The sequence below is a fragment of the Vespula vulgaris genome, chromosome 17 (assembly GCF_905475345.1).
Source record: "Vespula vulgaris chromosome 17, iyVesVulg1.1, whole genome shotgun sequence".
In the NCBI taxonomy this organism is placed as follows: Eukaryota; Metazoa; Arthropoda; class Insecta; order Hymenoptera; family Vespidae; genus Vespula; species Vespula vulgaris.
The window spans coordinates 269,536-290,374 of record NC_066602.1 but is presented as its reverse complement, the minus strand read 5'-3'; the positions used below and the strand labels follow the sequence as shown (position 1 = coordinate 290,374).

Here is a 20,839-nt window from a genome sequence, read left to right as displayed (position 1 = left end):
CTTATAGATAAATATTTTTAACGATAAAAACAGAAAAAATAGTCGATTATCGAAATTCTTTAGTTAATTTCTAATTTTATATCGTAAAGAAAAAAGGGTGAAAAAAAAAGAAAAGAACAGAAAGAAAGAAACGAAAATAATTTGTCCAGTTAATGGGAGTATCATTGGGAAATTGACTTCCTTCCGACCCATAACATTTCGGCTCTTTCTATCGTATAACATGAGGTATTGATTCTCTCCGTAGAATGTAATAACCCCTTCCACCAAGCCACGCCTCGAAAATTACCTTAGTCTTCCAACATGATGATTTGGGGAAGAATCTTGCCTGCGCAAACCATTCTTTCAATAATTTTTGAAAGAATGATATGCTAGGTTGTGTTAAATAATCACCTCTATACTTCATACGTCCCGAAAGAAACTTACAAGTAATCCAAACAGTATAAATACTTTCTTCATTCTCCCTAGTCTTTTGTTCTGTATCGATATAAGGTAAATTTGTTAGTAGTCATTAGTATGTGATTTATTATTAACTTTCAATTCTATATTATGGAAATGAAATTGACTTTCGTGATCAATGCCATTCTAATTATTATTTTGTAGCTTCTTGGAGAAGGTACTTTATATTTCTAAAAAGGGCGTAACCCGATTTACATTTGATGACTGCTGAATTTAGATGAACAATTGAACGTGTATTCTAAGTCTGAACTAACCTACGAATTTTAAATTATTTCAGAGATACTCGAGACAAAACGGAGAGGAAAGCAGTTCCAATAGCCCAGAAGTATTGCAAAGGAGTAAAATTGACCAATATCTGATTTGTAATTATTTTCAAAGAAGAGAAATTTCAGCTACGCTAGACATGGTAATTAAACATTCGACATCAGAAGTGAAACACGTTAATTGTGAAACTTCCTGTTCTTCCGTACATCAGACAATATGTCCTATATGGATAATACGAATGTCCGACCATCAACCAGAATAGACAACGAAAACATTTTCCTCTTTAGTCTTATATTTAAATAGTAAATCAATCAATGTTGTATTTATCAAATGGTAAAATATTTTCATTATTTAATATAAAATTTATATCATTGGTTTGTTTTATAATAATTTATTGAATTTTTACATAGATTTTACGATGCAGACGAGATTACCTCTATTAATGAGTGGGACATTAGCTATTCTAAAGATATTGTATTATGGCATATAAGTCAAGAACCCATATATTTTTCAACTATTATAATTAAGAATATTAGATATATGAAGCAAGATGCTCGATGAAGAAGAGGAGGTGAATAATAATATGCGAATAAAAATTTCAATATTTTTTCATAGAATTTTACGTTACATGTCATTCGTCATTTAATGTGCCAGATCGTAAAAAGGGCGGAGGACGCTGATGCTACTTACGAATTTATTACAAATCTTGCGAATAATCTGAAACCCAAGTTGGTGAGAGAGAAAGCTAATTATCTGATGTCTGAAAGCAACATGTTGCTAATGCTAGAGCATTATTATAACAATCATTGACTTCAATATTGAATTTTAATAAATGAGGTACGAAGAGATCAGATATAAATAACTCGTTACATATCTTATCCAATTTTCTATATTAATTTCATCTTTTATAATATAGCGCATTGGATCGTGAAAGCAAAAGAGTGGTTCAAGAAACAATTGAAAATTCTAACCAAGGAAGGAACATCGTTAGCTATTGTTCATGTATGCATTATGTGATTGGGAATACCTAGGAAGAGGAAAAAAAAGAAAAAACATTTGTGCTTAACGACGAAGTTTTGAAAGACCAATATGGCGTAGTTTTATAAAGTTTGGAACAATGGTACGAGGAAATGGGAGAGATTTACCTTTTTCAAAGCATTCAACCGCTAAGCGGCTTTAGCTGGAGGGTATAAGCGATTATGCTGAGAAGGATTTGTCGACGAGCCGTCCGACGTTCCATGCGGAGCAAAGGTTAAAGGGAAATTAACATGAAACTGAGGGAGGTTTATCATACAAAATAATTTAACTAACAGGGACGATGAAAAGATTCACCGTTTTTGGAAGTAATAACGTTAGCAGGGGAATATTATTTTAAATTATACGGGAAATACAAAGTCCACTTTCACGTCATCGTTATTCCATCGATTTAAATTAAGTAACCATTCGATATAATTAAAAAGGGAGAAGTGTTGAATTCTATATTTCAAATTCTATATTTAAAATTGCAATAATATTCACATGTACTTAAAAAATATTGGTAATATTTAATTAGCGTTTTTCTTAAATATCAAAATTTGGATGAATTAATTTGATGCATAGCGCGAATTACCCATTTAATATGTTTTGAAAGGAATTTCGTGATTGGGTATGTGCGTAATACGTTCTCCCATATTTATCGTCAAGTACCTTCGTTTTAAACCTTTCATTATTATCTCTCTCCATCTACGTATGCTCGCGTGTGCGCCTATCCGCGCCAGGTCGAGTGGCTGGAATGGTGTGTGCGGGTGTACGTACAACTCCTGTATTGATTTGATAATAAGGAAAGTATTTTTTCATTCATTTTCCTGTCATCAAACCCAGCAGATAATTGGAGATTAGCTCTATAATTCAATTACCTACTAAGATTCGTCGTTTGAAAACCCGGTTACTTATTTTGCAGAGCAATGGTCTATTTTCTTAGGAATCAATTGATTTGGAACATATTATACGAAATATTATATAATTAGAAGTATAATAGTATTATTGTTTTGCATTCTTCAATAGGGAGTAACTTTCTAGAAAAATTTACCCGTTCATATGAAAGAATGAAATCAGTTGTGGTATATCGATTTGCAAAAGACTTAAATTAAATCATACAGCTAAATAGATAATTGAATTATACCGCTAATCGTATTATCGCATTATCTGCTTGGTTTGATAAGAGGAAAACTAATGAAAAAATACCTTTCTTGTTTTCAAACTAAAAGAGAAGATGGACGCAAACACGCGCACTCCTTTCCGCCCACTTGACTGTAGCACGTAAGCGCGCATGTGCACGGAGAGAGGTAGTAATAAAATAATGATGCTTGTTGGTAGGTACGAGAGGAGGTATTTCTCAACGAGCAAATCGTTAAATGCCGATCAATACCCGTTAACAAGGGAATTTGTAGACCCATGTCTACAAATATTTTTGCGTAAAAATATTTTTCAAAAATATTTTTCATATATTTTTGCAAAAATCAAAATTTTGTTCAATATAATTTTCTATGATGTCTATGATAAATGTTGAATCAATTCTTTTCCAACATTATCATCCCTTGCATTATGTATAAGGTCTTTCCGTTTTTTTCTTAGATGACATCACTATTACTACTGTTGTTTCCTTCCCGATTAATATTTATTTTTTCTAACATATCTGTATTAATGTTTCTCTTTAATCCAAACTTCCCCTTCGATATTACTTATGACACGAAACTTACTCGTGTTTGGAAATTTTGCCATTCTCTTAATGAAAAAGAAATAAGTAATTAAAAGCGTTGGTAGTCTCAAATTGTATATTACGAAATCGCGAAACGATATATACCAAAAGAATTTTACGTTTCTGATTTTGTGGCTTACTAGTTTGGGGAACTATCTATTTCATTAGAAGTTTCAATACGAACTGAGTTCAGCTTCGAAAATCTCTCCTCAGTTTCATGATTGCTTGTTTACTCCATCAAATATTACTGCATCGTACGAGGCGTACTCGCGTACCATTGCAGACAAGTCCTTATCAATCCCTTTAAGTGGTTCAGAGAAGCTCTCAGATCGTTGTGAGTGTACTTCTTTTCCGTAAAATCGATTGATATTCTTTTCATATAACTTGGTAATTTGACCTTTTCTTGATTAACTAACTGATGGGTTCTCTCGGAGGGGAAATACGGAAAAGAGAAGAAGGTAATATTAGGAAACCATAAATGTGACGAAAGATTTTCTCCGAATACGTTTTTTATTATTGTGCAATAGGGAAAATACCATCTTCGATAACTTGAGCAATATGCATTTGTTTACAAGAAAAGAAGGTAATATTTGGAGAAAATGTTTTCAAGCAATATGGCAGTAGATATAAATTCCGACGAAAAAGTTTTTTTACGACGGAAGATTTCACAATAAGAATTGCATAGTATTTACTTAGTACGAAAATTGATAGTGATATCATTAGTATGTAATAATGTTAGAATACTATCTTTAAGTATAAGTTGGACTTACGAAAGAAGTAACATTACGAATTTTCGATTAATTTCATAGCAATTAGTCTTGATAATTACAATAATTATAAATAATAATTAATTATATCATAAATAATTACAGATTTACGTGATTATTTCAATTAAAAAGGAGATGAATAATTGTTAATTTCATTAGAAGATTTCCAGATTTATGAGATAATTTCTCGTATACATAGAGGAAATAAAAATATAAATACATAAATAGAAGAAATTATTTCTAGCTGTTTAGTAGTATAGAAAGTATTTCTAGCTGCGAGAAATTAGTTCTAGCTAGAGATCTAAAATCTAGGAAACTTGGTCCTCTAATGGGAGGACTCGATTAATTTCGAGAAGGAAAGTCATTCCTTCGGTGGTTTTCGAACCAGTAACGTGCAAGCGACTGCCGTACGCAAAATAATCCCTATCCGTATACCTCGTACATCTCAAAGAATACTTTTACAAATAATTCAAACGACGAAAACAATTTCATCATTCACACTAGTCATTCGTTTATTCCATTAATATGTTTAAAATTTAGCAGTACTTATTAGTATAAGATTTATTGTAAAATTTCATTTCTATATATTGGAATTGAAAATGATTTTCTTGATTCATATCATTTTAATTATTATTTTGTTGCGTTTCGGAAAAGTTGCTGTAACATTTAAAAAGCATTATCTGATTTATTTTCGGTAATTATACAATTGAAATGAACGAATGACTTAGTTAAGTCTTATTTAAATATTGACCTATTTTAGAGATACACGAAACGAATTAAAGGCGAAAGCAATTCCAATAACTGAAAATGACAGCAAAGAAGCTGAATTAACCGATATTTTAAATATAATACGTCCACGGAAAATACGGTTTTTCGCGTACGCTTGGCGTAATAATCAAATATTCAACGATCCAAGTGGAACATATTTAAATTTGTTTTTTCGTTGATCCTCATCCAATAATACGTCCTACAAAGACAGTATAAATGTACGACTGTCAAACAAATATAATCCGGAAAACGTTTTTCTTTTTAGTCTTACATTTAATGCTAATCTCATATTGCTGTGTATTGTGATACGTATTATGAATTTGAGGTCACATTAAGCGTCGTAGTATGTGTATACAAATGTAGTATTGTAGTTAACCGAAATAAGCTTCCATATTATCCGTATTTAAGGAGTATATACCAGTACGTATTTGAATTTATAAAAAAATGTTCGTTCTTTACTAATTCGATATATCAAGATAAATTTAAATTCACAAAAAATTTACTTCAATGTATATTTTCTTTGAAGAAATTAATCTCTATGAGAAAATCGGCAACTTTCATTTCCGTTTAAAGTTCTGCGTCCTACATAGACTTACTTAGCGAAATTGTAATCCAATCTAGTTTCCAATAAATGAATATATCAATGCAGCATACGAAAAGGTGATTATCCATTATTAAACCAACCTTTATAGCAACATCGCGTTACAGTACATCAAAATCGGAAGATTTAAGAGCATTTAATCTATAAGCAATGACTAACAATGTTCATTCTTTTGTTAGATTTTCCAATTACTTCTTGAACCACTCTTGTTTTCACAATCCAATGTGCTATATTATAAAAGAAATTCATATGGAAGATTCGAGAAGATACATGACGAGTTACGTATATCTGATTTCTTCGTACTTCGTTTATTAAAATCCAATATTAAAGTAAATGGTTGCTACAGCAACGCCCTAGCAGTAGCAACAAGTTGTTTCCATACACCGGATAATTAGGTGTTTCTCTCGCCAACTTGACATGCATACCATTTGAAAGATTTGTAATGAATTCACTTATCAATAGAGACGATTTCATTATATTTCTAGTAATATAATATAACAAATTTATTTAGCATTTTTCTAATATTTACTCGAATGATTAAATATCTCAATAAGCGTACATATAATAAACATTTACATAATACTTCCCACAACATAGTATAGATCTATTATATTGTTTTCTTACTATCGTTGTTCGATCAACCAATCGACATGGCTCAAAGTATAATGTATAAATATTGTAGGAAGACAGCTTTTCCATGAGATTACCATTCCTTCTAAATACAATATTCTGAACTCTACTTTCTTAGTAATGTCAACATTCTCTTCGCAAAAAAAAAAATTAATATGAATAAATAAATGCCAAAAAAATTTTCCTTGAAAAGTAGATAAACACAATTCAATTTTTACAAAGTGAAGCGATCGAAAAGATAATATAAGTATGGAGAATGATGGATCGGGGAATCAAACGGAGAAAAAAGAATCAAAAAGAAAAATGATAAAAGGAAAAAGAAATTTCCCATCCTTCAAAATCTTCAATAATAATATTTTTGTTTAATTACGTTTATTCATAGAGAGAGATACTACTATTTTCGCTGATTCATTACATTGTTTATAATTACCTTAGAGAAAAACTTATATAATATTTTTTCTTATGTACACTTATGAATCTATATTTCTTATGAATATTTCTTATGAGTAATTTTCTTCATTCTTTGCAGGCAGCAGTGAGAGAGTTTCGATGTTTATTCGTCGGAGTGCAAAGGAGAACTGCTCCAGTAACCCTCCAAATCAATCATTTGTTGACTTTAAACGTTACCAACGACCGCCATTTCAAAATTTAAGTCTAATAGAAAATAAATTAAAATTATCTAATATCCCATCTGTGTTCCGCGGCGTGTAATATTTAACTTCTCGTACATCTACATCCTTTAAATGAATTTAAAATTATCAAAAGTATTTAGTTTGAAGTTTTTACATTTAGAAAAAGAGGTTAATCGTCAAAGTGGATCGAAAATTCATTTTTGTTGGCATTACACGCAACGACGCAACTTAGATGCAATCATTCCAAGACCAATATTATAAATTATTGAAATTTTAGTTTAAAATTATCATATGTTCGTCACGCGTTTCGATATTCGTAATATTTAAGCGAATATAATATCGTTTAAATATTACGATCATGAAAACAATTCATCTGTCGATTATATATTATTTCTAAGTAGATAATAAGTTGAGATGCTATAATCGTTACTATAGTAATAATAATATTCAATTCATCGAAGAGTAAAGAGAATGATACAAATTCTTTTTTCTTGCAGTAGACGGATGAAAAGCACCGAATGACATATATTTTGATATTTTTCCATATTTACCATTTACACACGGCGACTTTTCGAACGTAAATTAGCAGAAACACGGCGGCATTTTGTCGCCCAAACGTGGTATATATTATAACATATTATACAGTGGTATTTCATGTATATGAAATTATATACATCGATGAACAAATTTCTTGCAAAGAAATCAAAATCCTATTCTATAATTTTCTACGATATCCATGATTAGTTTTGAAGTAATTCTGGTACACAATTTTATGTTTATTCTTAGTTTGTATAAACGGGAAAAAGTAAGGGCAGAGTTAATATTATAAAAAAGCGTCCCATTTCTTAAATATTTTTTTATCTTCAATACTCCCCGAATACATATTTGCTTGCTTTTTTCTTTAATATTATTCCTTTTAATTTCAATTTTTTTTTCACTTATTTATGTTTTCTTAAAGCATTATTTTCATTTACTTATTTAATATATCATTTTTCCATAGTATTATTTACGAAGGGATTTTTTGACTCTCTCGTAAATAATAAGTTAAATAACATTTTTTTTTTAATTAAAGGAAAAGCAAATATTTATCAGTAGTCGTGTTTACATTTATCTGTCTTGCGCAGATATATGAAAGTATGGGGTGGGTATTATTTGGTATACCTTCGCGATACATATCTCTTTGCTTCTATCTTAATGACATCTCTTTTATTATTTCAACTTATTGTTTTAGTTTCTCTTTAATTTTATTTTCATGCATATGCTTAGAGATGTTCAGATAGATATAAATACTTTATCAACGTGTAGACAAATGTGTGAATAAATATGTATATAAATGTATTAGATTCTAGTATATAGTAAGATACATATGTATATATATATATATATATATATATATATATATATATATATGAATGTATTTGTATATATATGTATAGAATCCATCTGCCGTGTGAAAAGAACAATCAAGATTGCATTCATTAACACATCAGGCAGAGGAACAATTACAACTACATTCTCCCAATTTTTTCAAGTTGCCATAGAATTGTAACGAAGGTCTGTCGAAAATGGTTTTACGACCCTCTATTAACAATTCGGTCATAAAGGATTGCATAAAAGCAATCAACAAAATAATAAATTGTGAGAAACAAAAAATTCAAGTATGTTTTATCTTATCGAGTATATGTTGTTTAAAACGATATAGGTGATATAGAATTCATTATCGTAATTCATTAATTGCTGATATACTATTCTAAGCCTATATTTTCTCGATCTCTTTAGGATTTACTTAAATGACGACTGAATAAACAAATTTTACTCCCTTTCAAAGGATACAATAAATTCAAGTATCCTATCGAGCTTATTCTACCACTTATTTCCCACTATTTTTCATATATTAACGAGATATTGTCATCCACGGTAATCTCGTCACAACGTTACCAATAATTTTAAATCGACACTACCGTAGATGATATTTTTTTTCATTTTTATCCTCGCTCTTTCTTTTTGGTTCCTTTTCTGCTTTTGATTCCTTCTATCGATTATTCTCCATATATACATCCTCTCGATTATTTTACTTTGTAAAAATCTAATTTTGTTTATCCCCTTTTGGGGGAGTGACTTTTTTTAGTACTCATTCACATTTATTTATCTTTTCCGAAGAGAACATTGACATTACAAAGAAAGTAGATTCTATTCACAAGGAAAGGTATCTTCATGGAAAGCTATCTTCCTAGAACACTTATAACTTATGCTTTGAAACATGTCGATCGATTAGTTGCATAATGATAAATAAAAAATTGATCAAGATTGGTCGAGAAATTCATTTCCTCCAAACTCATACACTTTTCGGTTGCGAAACAGGAAATTTTAATTGATCTGCATAAAGGGCATTCAAATGAAATACGTAAAAGAGAAAAAGATGATATAAAGAAAAAAAAAAAAAATACATATGGCGAAAGATTTTTTTTTAATCCATATTCCTTATCATTGCGTAATACAAGAAAAGAAATGATAATTTCAAGAGATAAAAAAAGGGAGAAATTAATTTTTACTGATAGTCATTTTTAAGCATACAAATATGAAAAAAATTAATTGTTAATCGTCAACATTCTTTAGTCAATTTCAGATTATAAACTGTAAGGAAATGAAGAAAAAAAAAGAAAAGAAAAGGAAAAAGTAATATGTCGAATTAAAAAATATTGTTCATTAATAAAACAGAAGTTCATTTCCCCTTAATAAATTTCATTTTTGACCTTTCCGTCCGTGTAAGCAATTAATGTGCGTAAAACGTAATAACCATATCTGCCCTGAGCTCTTTCGGACGTTAGCTTCGAACAAATCAGTGGAACTTTATCGCGCAGACGTAGTCAAACGACTCACATCAGAGTATATATTTTAAAACCACATAATGTATGATAAGGATGCTTGGTTTATGTGAATTCGTAGATATTGAAGGATATATTTTTTTACAAAATGACAAAAATTTTATATCATTATTTTTTATGAAATCTATGATTAGTTTGAAGCTATTCTTCTATAACATTTTTATCTCTTTCATCAATGAGCTCTTCGTTTTCTTGCTAGATGATATAACTATCACTTCTATCATTTTGTTACGGATTAATATTTATTTTTTCTAACGTATCTATATAAATGTCTTTCTGGAATTCCTCTTCACTACTTATATCTATACAACGTATTCGGAGAAAATCTTTCATCACATTTATAGTTTCCTAATATTACCTTCTTCTCTTTTCCGTATTTCCCCTCCGAGAGATCCATCAGTTAGTTAATCAAGAAAAGGTCAAATTACCAAGTTATATGAAAAGAATATCAATCGATTTTACGGAAAAGAAGTACACTCACAACGATCTGAGAGTTTCTCTGAACCACTTAAAGAGAATGATAAGGACTTGTCTGCAATGCTACGCAAGTACGCCTCGTACGATGCAGTAATATTTGATGGAGTAAACAAGTAATCATAAAACTGAGGAGATATTTTCGAAGCTGAACTCGCTTCGTATTGAAACTTTTAGTGAAATAGGTAGTTCTCAAGATTAATAAGTCAGAAAATCAGAATCGTAATATTCTTTTGGTATATATCGTTTCGCGATTTCGTAACATACAATTTGAGACTACCAGCACTTTCAATTACTTATTTCTTTTTCATTAAGAGAATGCCAAAATATCCAAACAATAGTGAGTTTCGTGTCATAAGTAATACCAAAGAGGAATTCCAGAGAGACATTTATACAGATACGTTAGAAAAAATAAATATTATTCGGGTAAGAAAACGATAAGAGTATAGTGATGACATCCAATAAAAAAACGGAGAATTGTCATACATAATGTGAGGGATGATAATGTGGAAAGAGAATTCATTCAACATTTATCATAGACATCGTAGAAAATTATAATGAACAAAATTATGATTTCTTTGCAAAAACATATGATCCCCCATGTCTGCAAATTCCCCTATTACCGGGTATTGATCGGGGATTTAACGATCTGCACGTACGCCTTTTCTCCTACCTATCGTCCAGCACCATCATATTAAACGAGTAATTACCTCTCCTCGTGCACGTGCGCATTTACGTGAGCGAGTTCAAGTGGGCGTGTCTGCGTACTTCTCCTCTCTTATTTTCAAAATAAGAAAGGTATCTTTTCATTAGTTTTTCATCTCATCAAACCAGCCAGAGAATTCGATAATACTATTAGCGGTATAATTCAATTATCTATTTAGCTGTATCATTTAATTACCTGGTTAATTCTTTTGCAGATCCATCTACCACGACTGATTTGACTCTTCTCTATGAACGGTTACATTTTCCTAGAAATTTACTCCCTATTGGAGAATGCAAAACAATAATCCCATTATACCTCCAGTTATCGAATATTTCATATAATATGTTCCAAATCAATTGGTTCCTAAAAAAATAGTCCAATGCTCTGCAAAATAAGTAATAGTTATCAAACAATGAATCTAAATAGACAATTGAACTATAGAGCTAATCTCCAATTATCTGCTTCACCTGATGATAGGAAAACAAATGAAAACATATTTTCTTTATTATCAAGAGAAGACAGGAGTTGTATGCATACACGCACACAAGATCACGTACTCAATCCCGGCCCCTCGACTGGCGCAGATGGGCGCGCACCAGAGCACACGCAGAAAGAGAGAATAACGGTGGAGTTAAAACGAAAGTACTTGGCTAAATAAGTACAGGAGTAGGAATTAATAGCAGATAATTCGCGCTACGCACCAAATTACTTCGTCCAAATTTCAATAATAATGAAAATCGCTAATTAAATATTACGAATATTTTTCAACTAGATGTCGTGAATATTACGACAAACAATTCAGCATTTCTCCTTTCTGAATTATATCCAACGATTACTTAATTTAAATCGATGGAATAACGATGACGTGAATATGGACTTTCCATTTCCCATATAGCTTAAAAGTATTCCCCTATTAACGTTATTACTTTCAAAAAAGATGAACCTTCTCATCCTCCCTGCATGTTAAATTGTTTTGTATACCTCCCTCAGTTTCATTTTAATTCTCCTTTGACCCTTGCCCCTCTTGGAACTTCTGACGAACCCTCTACAAATCCTTCTGAGCATAATCGTCTATACTCTCCAGCTAAAGCCGCTCACGAGTGGTTCTTTTGAAAAAGCCAAATCCCTCCCATTTCCACGTACCACAGTTCCAAACTTTATAAAACAGTTCCATATTGGTCTTTCAAAACTTCTTCGGAAAAAAACAAATGTTTTTTCTTCTTCTTCCTTCTTCTAGGTATTCCATTTGTACACAAGTGCAAAAGCATGATGTTCCTTCTTTGGTAAGAACTTTCAACTGCTTCTTGACAACTCTTCTGCTTTTATGATCCGATATATAATAAAAAATGACATTAATAAAGAAAATTGGATAAGATACTTGACAAGTTACTTATATCTGTTTTCCTCGTACCTCTTGTATTAAAATTCAATATTGAAATGGATGGTTTCTCTAGTAATGCTCTAGCAATAAACTGGTATCTTCTCTGGAAGTAATTACAATTCAGATAACAGTCGATTCTGCTCCTTCGCAATACTTCAAGGTTATTGGAACTGCTTTCGCGTCAGTTTCCTCTTCTGTATCTCTGGAAGAGTTTGCAATTCGTCGTAGGGTTAAGAGTCATGATAGACGCTCAATTATTCATTTAAATTGTGCAGTCATCAAAGGTAAATGGGGTTACGCCCTTTTAAGCGATATAAAATTTCTTCTCCGAGAAGCACCAAAATAATAATTAGGATGGTCTTACCCACGAAAATCAGTTGCATTTTCGTAATATTATATTGAAATTTTATAATATGCTACATATTAACGATTACCGATAAATTTACGTTATATCGATAAGGAACAAGACTAGTGAGAATGAAGAAATTGTACCGTTTGGATTGCTTGCAAGTTTCCTCTGGGACGTATGAAGTGCAGACGCGATTATTTAGCACTTACTTGCACATTACTCGTTCAAAAATAATTAAAAGGATAACCTTCGGAAGCAAGACTCTTCCCCAAATCGCCACGTCAGAAGACCCAGCCAATTTCTGAGGCGGAGCTCGGTGGAAGGGGTTATTATATTCTATACGGATCGATTAATACCACATATTACACGATATAAAGAACCGAAATGTCATGGTTTCAAAGGAAGTCAATTCTCGAATAATATTCTCATGAACTGGACAAATTATTTTCATTTTCTTGTTTCTGATCTTTCCTTTTCTTAACACCCACTGTTCTTTACAATTTAGAATTAGAAATTAACTAAAGAATTTTGATAATGGGCTATTAATATTCTTCCTGTTTTTATCGTTAAAAATGTTTAATAAGAAATATAATTTCGAGCAAGAAATATTTCTTGAAAATTTGTTTCGTGATATTACGTTCTGTTCTCTATTTATTGTTTTAGTTAACAAGCATATCTCTTTCTTTATTACACAGTGCAAAAGAATGTGGATTCAGAGATAATAATTAATTATATTTAATTTTCATTTCGCCTAATTCATTTGAATGCCCTTTACGCAATGCAATGATAACTTTCTCTTCCGCGGTCCAAAGAATTAAAAGGGATATGAGTGGGGGGGGGGGAAGGATTTGTCTACCAATCCCTTTTATCTAAACTTACTACAGCCCACTCTAATTAACTAAAATATGAAATAATCCACATAGCATGATTACATAATGTACGAAACGCTTTTGCTTCGATTAATTAGGAGCGACCTACCAAGACTTCATATTAAATGAAAAGGAATTAATTTTTTTATCATTTTCTCATAATTAAAATAGCTTGTAAATGTTATTATACACATATTTAATTGCCATCTGTCAAACGTCGGCCATAAATGATACTAATGCAAACAATATCTTTTTCCGTTTTCTTTATTCATAACAAAATGGTATAACCGGCGAAGTAATCAGGGTGAGAAGTATCAATCGGCCTTTGAAATTTTTAGTTTTCTGTTACAGCTCATCGTCAGGGACATGATGCACAATGTTACAGCGCGAACTTTGAAAAGTGAAAAAACAATACATATCCATATATCTCATGCATGGAGAGCACACATTCAATTACCCATTATCGATCGGTGATATTGTATTATCAATGATTATCAACGTCTTCCAAAACATTTCCAGTGCTTCTAGGAAATACCATAAATCATCGTGCTGGAATCAGTAGCAAGGCATTTCCTTTTGAAGCATCGTCCTTGTCTCTAACTTTCCGGTGATACCATGTTCAATACCGTGTTCGTCAACTAATCGCAGTTAAAGGAAAAGAGAAACAGGAAGACAAAAGTTATAATGACCATGAGCACAAATCTTCTAGAGACCGGTGTAGTACTGTTTCACTAAGCTACGTTCACGTGAAGGTACGGGACTAGGGAATATATCCCTTCAAAGGATCCAAAGATAAGCAGCTTCGGTAAGAGGATATAATCCACTGAGATCGGAAAAGTTCAACGAAGGGACATCCGACGATAAAGGCGAAGAGGAAGAAAAAGGAGATACAGGAGATGAACATGTCCAAGGTGAGTGTATAGATTATTTGTCCACGTTCGCTCACGATTTAATCGAAGACAGATATTATCTCGAGGATGATGATTCCACAGATAAATTTAATTCTAATCGTATCGATGTTTGTCCTTGGCCGATCATTGATTTTCTAAATTCCGATATAAATTCGAAAATGTCTAACACGTTGTATCGTGAGAACGAAGTTAAATGGATCATCGGGACCTATCGGAAATATTAAAAATAATCAGCAAAAAACAGAAAATGGCATCGAGAATAGATACGATTATGAGAATGGAAGGTTTAATCATGCATTGAAGAATGAGCTCTGGAAAATAGAAAGGAAATCCAGGTAGGTTTAAATGATTAAAATTTCAAAAATTATTAAACCTGTAGGGATGATTAAAGGATTTACCGATTAGTTCCATATTTACCTTGACATCGTTATACCATGAAATTAAATTAAGTAATCATTCCATTAAATTAAAAATAGAAGATATGTTGAATCAACCTTCTTAATTATTTATCATAATATTCACATCGTGTGCTTAAAAAATATGCATAATATTTAATTTACGCTTTAGTGTAATATTGTAAAAAGAACGATGTAATTTGCTACGTAGTCAGGATTCTCTTGTTAGTACGTTTTGATAGAGATTTGAACAAAACCCATCTGTGTATTACGATCTTCCCTACGTATCAAGTACCTTCGTTTTAATCTATTCGGTATTATTCCTCTCCATCCGTGATTCGGCACGCTTGGATGGTCCAGTTCAGGTGGACGGGAATGGGTGACGCTGTCCTGTGAGCGTACCTCTCGTGTCTGATTTTGAAAACATGAAAGGTATATTTTTATTTGTCTTTCCCATATCAAACCAATGACAGAATCAGACAATTGGATGAGAATATTGTATAACTCAATTATCTATTTAAATACATCATTTAATCACTCGGCTACATGTTTTCATAGCTATGGGCGCGAAACTGATTTAATTATTCCGTTCGAACGAGTACATTTTTCTTGAAATTAGCTCCCTATTGAAGAAGTGAAAACAATGATCCAATTATCCCTCCAGTTATCTAATATTTCGTATATTATGTTTCAAACCAACCAATTCCTTGGAAGATATTTTATTTCTCAATCTTTATTTGAGAATGGTTTGCTTCTATTACGCATAACCTAACATAACGACAATTTTATTATATTTCTAGTAAGATAACATTTGTAGTTTCGGAATGTATTATCTGTATGACTTTTTTTTCTGAACAAACACACATTGAATGTAACACTACCATAATATTGATTATAACATAGTAGAGATCTATTATATTTCTTTCTAGCCATAGTTATTCGATCAACTGATCCATATCGCACAAGTCATAAGTTATAAATATTGTATGGAGATTTTCTATAAGATTCATTACTATTTCTTTTAAATACAATATGTTGAATACTTTTCGCAAAATATATATAAATATGAATCTATAAATACCAATAAAAATTTTCCTCTCGGAAAGAAGATAAGCACAATTCGATTTTCACAAAGTGGCATGATCGAAAAGATACGAATATAGAGAATGAGGAAGAGTGGAATCACACGAGAAAAAGGGATCAAAAGGAGAAAAGTAAGATAAAGGCCAAAGAAATTTCCCTTTTACGGTAATATCATTCCAAAGTTATTGTTAACATTGTGAAGAGGTAGACTACGATGCTACCCTCGTGAATATATGTAAAAGAGGGAGTGGGACCAACCAGCGCATGCTCGAGTTACTTTAGGGGGGTTGGGGAGATACGAGCCATCCGGGGAAATCGAATGAAACGATCATTCTGTTTCGAGTCGTCCTCAAAGCACGTTCATGGTAGCCCTTGGAGATGGACGGTCGGGAATAATATAAAAGCGCCTCATCAGTCGCGATAATGGCAACCATCTGTAACATTTTAAGCAACACGCTCTCGGTTAGTTAAATCTTATTTGAGTTTTATATACTTATAATTTAATATTAACGCGTTCTACTGTATTTTCTACAATTTTTTGTTCAATTCTACTGTTTTATATATAGTATATTTTATAGTATATTATAGAAAGTTATATAGTTGTTTATTATTATTTTATACTATATATTACATCGTGCTATTTGTCTCGGATATATTATTGTATAATATTAAACAGAGAAAATAGTATAATTGGGGTTATTCGTCCGAAAATTTAGTGAAATGTTTACTCAATATGAATATCCCTTGGAATGGTTATATTTGACAGTCTCCTTTTTTAATGTACGGGTTGTTACAGAACTGTCTTTCGATAAATGAATCGTAATGCATTATTAAGAACTAATTATTTTCTCACAGATAGTCCTGCAGATCATAATTTTTAACGGAGGGGGATAGAACTGTTTTCACTAGTAGTATCATTACATTCTGTTTAAAATCAGCTTATATATTTTCTTTTATTTACTATGCAAAAACAGAGTGTAATCATATAAAGTATTAAACTGATAATTCCTTCTATTTCCAGGATATAGTTTTCCATGCGGTGTTACCACACACTTCGCGAGAAGTTAATATTCCTTATATACACCTCAAGAAGAGAGGACCGCATAATTCAAGGAACCATTAAGGAGGAACATCAATGGCTACCACGTGCATTTATTCCTGGCAATTTGCTGTAAGTAATTCCTCATTTCCTCCGTTAGCGGCGAGTAATAATTATAATAATAAATTTTGTAAAAATTCTGCTTTAAATTTCTGATTTGATCGTGTTATATTTTTATTGTTTTGGAGAAACTGTAAAAACAAGAAATATATAAAAACACCTTGGAATGTTAGCATTGAACAGTCTCCTTTTTTATTACATTTTTTGTTTTACAATTACCTTAAATAATATTTTTCATATATACACGTATGTGAACGTAATTTTCTTCATCTTTTGCAGGCGGCAGCGACAGATCTCCGATGTTTACTCGTCGGAGTAGGAAGGATGACTGATCCGGCAACTGTCCAAATCAATCCTTTTACGACTTTACAGATAGCGAACGACCACCATTTCAAAATTTAAGTCTATCGGAAAATAAATTAAAAATACTTGTTGCTTCGTAGGTGTACCGTGGGGCGTTTAACGGAACGTACCATTGTTAAAACAGCTGCTTATTTAACTTCTCGTACATCTATTTCGTTCAAGTGAATTCGAAATTATCAAAAGTATTAAGTTGGAAGTTTTCATCTGTGAAAAGAGAAGGCAACCCTCAAATTCATTCAAGGGTTCGTTTTTATTGACATTACACGTTACGACGCAACTCAGATGCAACCACTCTGAGATTAAAATTAGAAATTGTTGAAACTTTAGGTTAAAATTATTTCATGTTTCTCGCGCGTTACGATCTTCGAAATGTTTAAACGAATTGGTGTGTTTGTGTGTGTGTATCCATACATACATACCTGTCTGCCGTCTGGCAAGAATAATGAAAATTTCATTCATGGACGTAGCATAAATATACGGAAAAATTTTTTATAATTTTATCGCCAAACAATATGAAATTACTTTAAACAATATGAAATGAACTTACAAAGCTGTAAGTGACAATTGTTTTTCCCCCTCTAGTTTAACTCCATCTATTAATAATTACGTCTTAAAGGAATGGCTGTAAAATAGCAACTTGCGGAATAATGAATTGAAATGGACAAATGAAGATAGAAAAAATTAAAATAGGCTTTATCTTATAGAGAGTGTTGTTCAAAATGATATAGACGGTACAGTCCATTATCGTGTCTGAGGTGGTGCTTATATATAGTTCCATCTTCTTGTGTTTCCAAGAACCTGTATGGGATTTGACAAGACTCAGGATCAATATTGTACTCCTATTTAAAGAATTCAATAAATTCAATTATCAAATTAAATTTTTTCACCATTTATTCTGATCCTCACTGTTTTGCATATATTAACGAGATATTCTGTCATCCTCGATAATCTCATCACAATGTTACCCATAATAATGGATAGATACGATCTCAAAGGAAAAATTTCTTTTTGGTGTTATTCTTCTTTTTGCCATTCGATTCCGCTTATCGGTCATTCTATATACCTCATCTCTCCCTTGTGATTATTTTACTTTGTCAGCATCAAATTTGGTTTATCTTCTTTTCAAGGAGGACCTTATGTTTGGTACATATTTATTCATAGTTATATAATTTTCGTGAAGACATCGCCGCCATTATCAAGAAAAGAAGGCTTCAAATATTGTATTTCAAAGAAAAGAGTATCTAAAGGAAGAGCTATCTTCCTACAACATTTATAATTTTTACTTTGAGCGATGTCGACCATTTAATCGCACAACGATAGTAACAAAACAATATAATAGATCGATACTATGTTGGGATATTATGTAAACGTTTATTATATGTACGCTTATGGAGATAATTAATCATTCGAGTAAATTTTAGAAAAATTCCAGATAAATTTGTTATATTATATTACAACTAAATATAATGAAGTCGTTTCCATACTCGGTTATACATAATGAGAAAAAAACAAATCGTGAAAGATAATATTTTCCGAGCAACTAAATAGTTTGGAGCGTATAATAAAAATAAATTTTTAGGAAAATGTACTCGTTCCTATGAAAGTATTAAATTAGTCGTGTTACTTCGATCTGCAAATTAAATAATACATCTAAATATGTAATTAAAATACACTGCTAATATTATTATCGAAATCTCTACTTCGTTTAATAGGAGGAAAACAAATTAAAAAATACCTTTTTTCTTATCAAAATGAGGAGGGAGACATACGCATGCACGCCCATAGAACCGCACACGTAATCCCGCGAACATGGACTAGCGCGCATGAGCGAACTCAAGAGCACAGGTCCATGGGAAGGGGTAATAAGAAATCGTTTCACACGAAGGTACTTGACGATACGTTTGGAAGAACGTAATTTATACATGCTTTTTTATTAAATCCCAATCGAAGTGTATTTGCGCTAGCCAGTAAATTAATTCGTTCATATATCTATATTTCTGAAAAACGTTCATTATAACATATGTTCAAGTACATGACGTGAATATTCCGACAAACAATTTAGAAACATTCAACCAAACGCTTCGCCTCTTTTTAATAATGTTGATTAATTATTTAAATTGACGATATAACGATGACACGGTGAGGTAAACGTGCACTGAATATTTGACGCAAAATTTAAATGTGTTCCCGGGCTAACACTACTATCCCGGATAACGGAGATTCTTTTGATCGTACAAGCAGATTTAATCATTTTCGAGGATAAACCTGTCTGAGTATCATTCCAATTCCACTTTAATTCAGATGCGGTTTGCCACGGCGAACAGCCCTTCAATAAATCTCTCCCACCACACTCGACTATGTCCCGTAGCTAAAGCCGCTTATCTTTGGACCCTTTCAATAAAATATATTCCGTCTCCTCGTACCACCATTCGAATAAAGTTTTGTAAAACAGCGCCGATATTAATCCCGCAAGGTTCGTCGTCGCCGCCAATATAAACGTTTCATCTTCTTCCTCCTCCTCATACTGGTTAATCTCGATCACGTAATGAAGACGGGATGGAACACAATACTATGCATCACGAAAAGACGAGGACGATGTTTGAAAAGGAAACGCTTTCCTCTCAAACCCAGAACGTTGATTCCTAGTATCGCTAAAAAGCATTAAAAATGTTTTGGAAATCGTTGATAACTTTAGATAGTAGAATTCCGCCGATCGATACTATGTAATTGAGGGTTAGCGCATAAGATATATGGACATGTGTTTTCTTTTCTTCCTTTCTCTAAATGCGAGCTATAATATAAAGCGTGAAGTTACTATCGAAGAAATGTAAAAAAACCCTGTAAATGTGAATGCACAACGCTTTCGATGATAACACGCGACAACTTAGCAAGCTAAATGCTTGATATTCCATGACAGATGAAGAATCTGTTTCGAAATGCTCGACGAAGGCTTCTTCGAAACTATTTTCTTACAAATGTATTTGTTCCTAGGAAGGTACTAACTTTAAGGATCATAATGAAAACACAGATACCTCTCATACTGATCAATTTACCCACGATCTTATTTTTATTATGATCGATGAAAATATTGTTTACATAAACAAAATATTTGGCCGATTTTGTCAGATAGGAATCAAAAATATGTATAATGACGACTCACAAGATATTTTTATCATGAGAGAATACCAATAAAAGGATTAATTTCATTTCTTAAATGTATGGTAGGGACAGATCAATAAAAATGCAGCAGAAGCAATCGTCACAATATTCGAATGGTCATGCAATGTGGATTACTTTATATGACAGTTACATAGAAATCATAATAATATGTCGAATTAAAAGGGATTTATCGAGATATTCATTTCCTCCCAACTCATATACTTTTCGGTTGTTTCAGCCGTGTCGGCCG

At 31.9% G+C, this 20,839-nt stretch overlaps 4 long non-coding RNA genes across 5 annotated transcripts in view; 3 read left to right on the top strand and 1 right to left on the bottom strand.

Annotated features, from left to right (window-relative positions):
• Positions 1-242: 242 nt before the first annotated feature.
• Positions 243-5,651, top strand: LOC127070078 (uncharacterized). The gene is made up of 5 exons (XR_007783967.1): positions 243-489; positions 734-1,053; positions 1,131-1,291; positions 1,375-1,557; positions 1,637-5,651. It is a non-coding gene; the product is annotated as an uncharacterized LOC127070078 (long non-coding RNA).
• Positions 5,652-6,578: 927 nt separating this feature from the next.
• On the bottom strand, positions 6,579-12,989 carry LOC127070083 (uncharacterized). Of its 2 annotated transcripts, none has more exons than XR_007783991.1 (3): positions 12,794-12,989; positions 12,332-12,503; positions 6,579-12,239 (listed from the first exon to the last, which is right to left on the bottom strand). It is a non-coding gene; the product is annotated as an uncharacterized LOC127070083 (long non-coding RNA). The 2 variants fall into 2 exon arrangements; XR_007783990.1 differs by having other exon boundaries at positions 6,579-12,236; positions 12,794-12,986.
• A 900-nt stretch (positions 12,990-13,889) lies between these two features.
• Positions 13,890-20,839, top strand: part of LOC127070082 (uncharacterized) — a 61,915-nt gene continuing 54,965 nt past the window's right edge. The window contains exon 1 of the long non-coding RNA XR_007783983.1: positions 13,890-14,430. This is a non-coding gene — a long non-coding RNA (uncharacterized LOC127070082). The remainder of the gene's footprint in view (positions 14,431-20,839) is intronic.
• Positions 15,787-18,245, top strand: LOC127070086 (uncharacterized). The gene is made up of 3 exons (XR_007783996.1): positions 15,787-16,370; positions 16,930-17,079; positions 17,347-18,245. It is a non-coding gene; the product is annotated as an uncharacterized LOC127070086 (long non-coding RNA).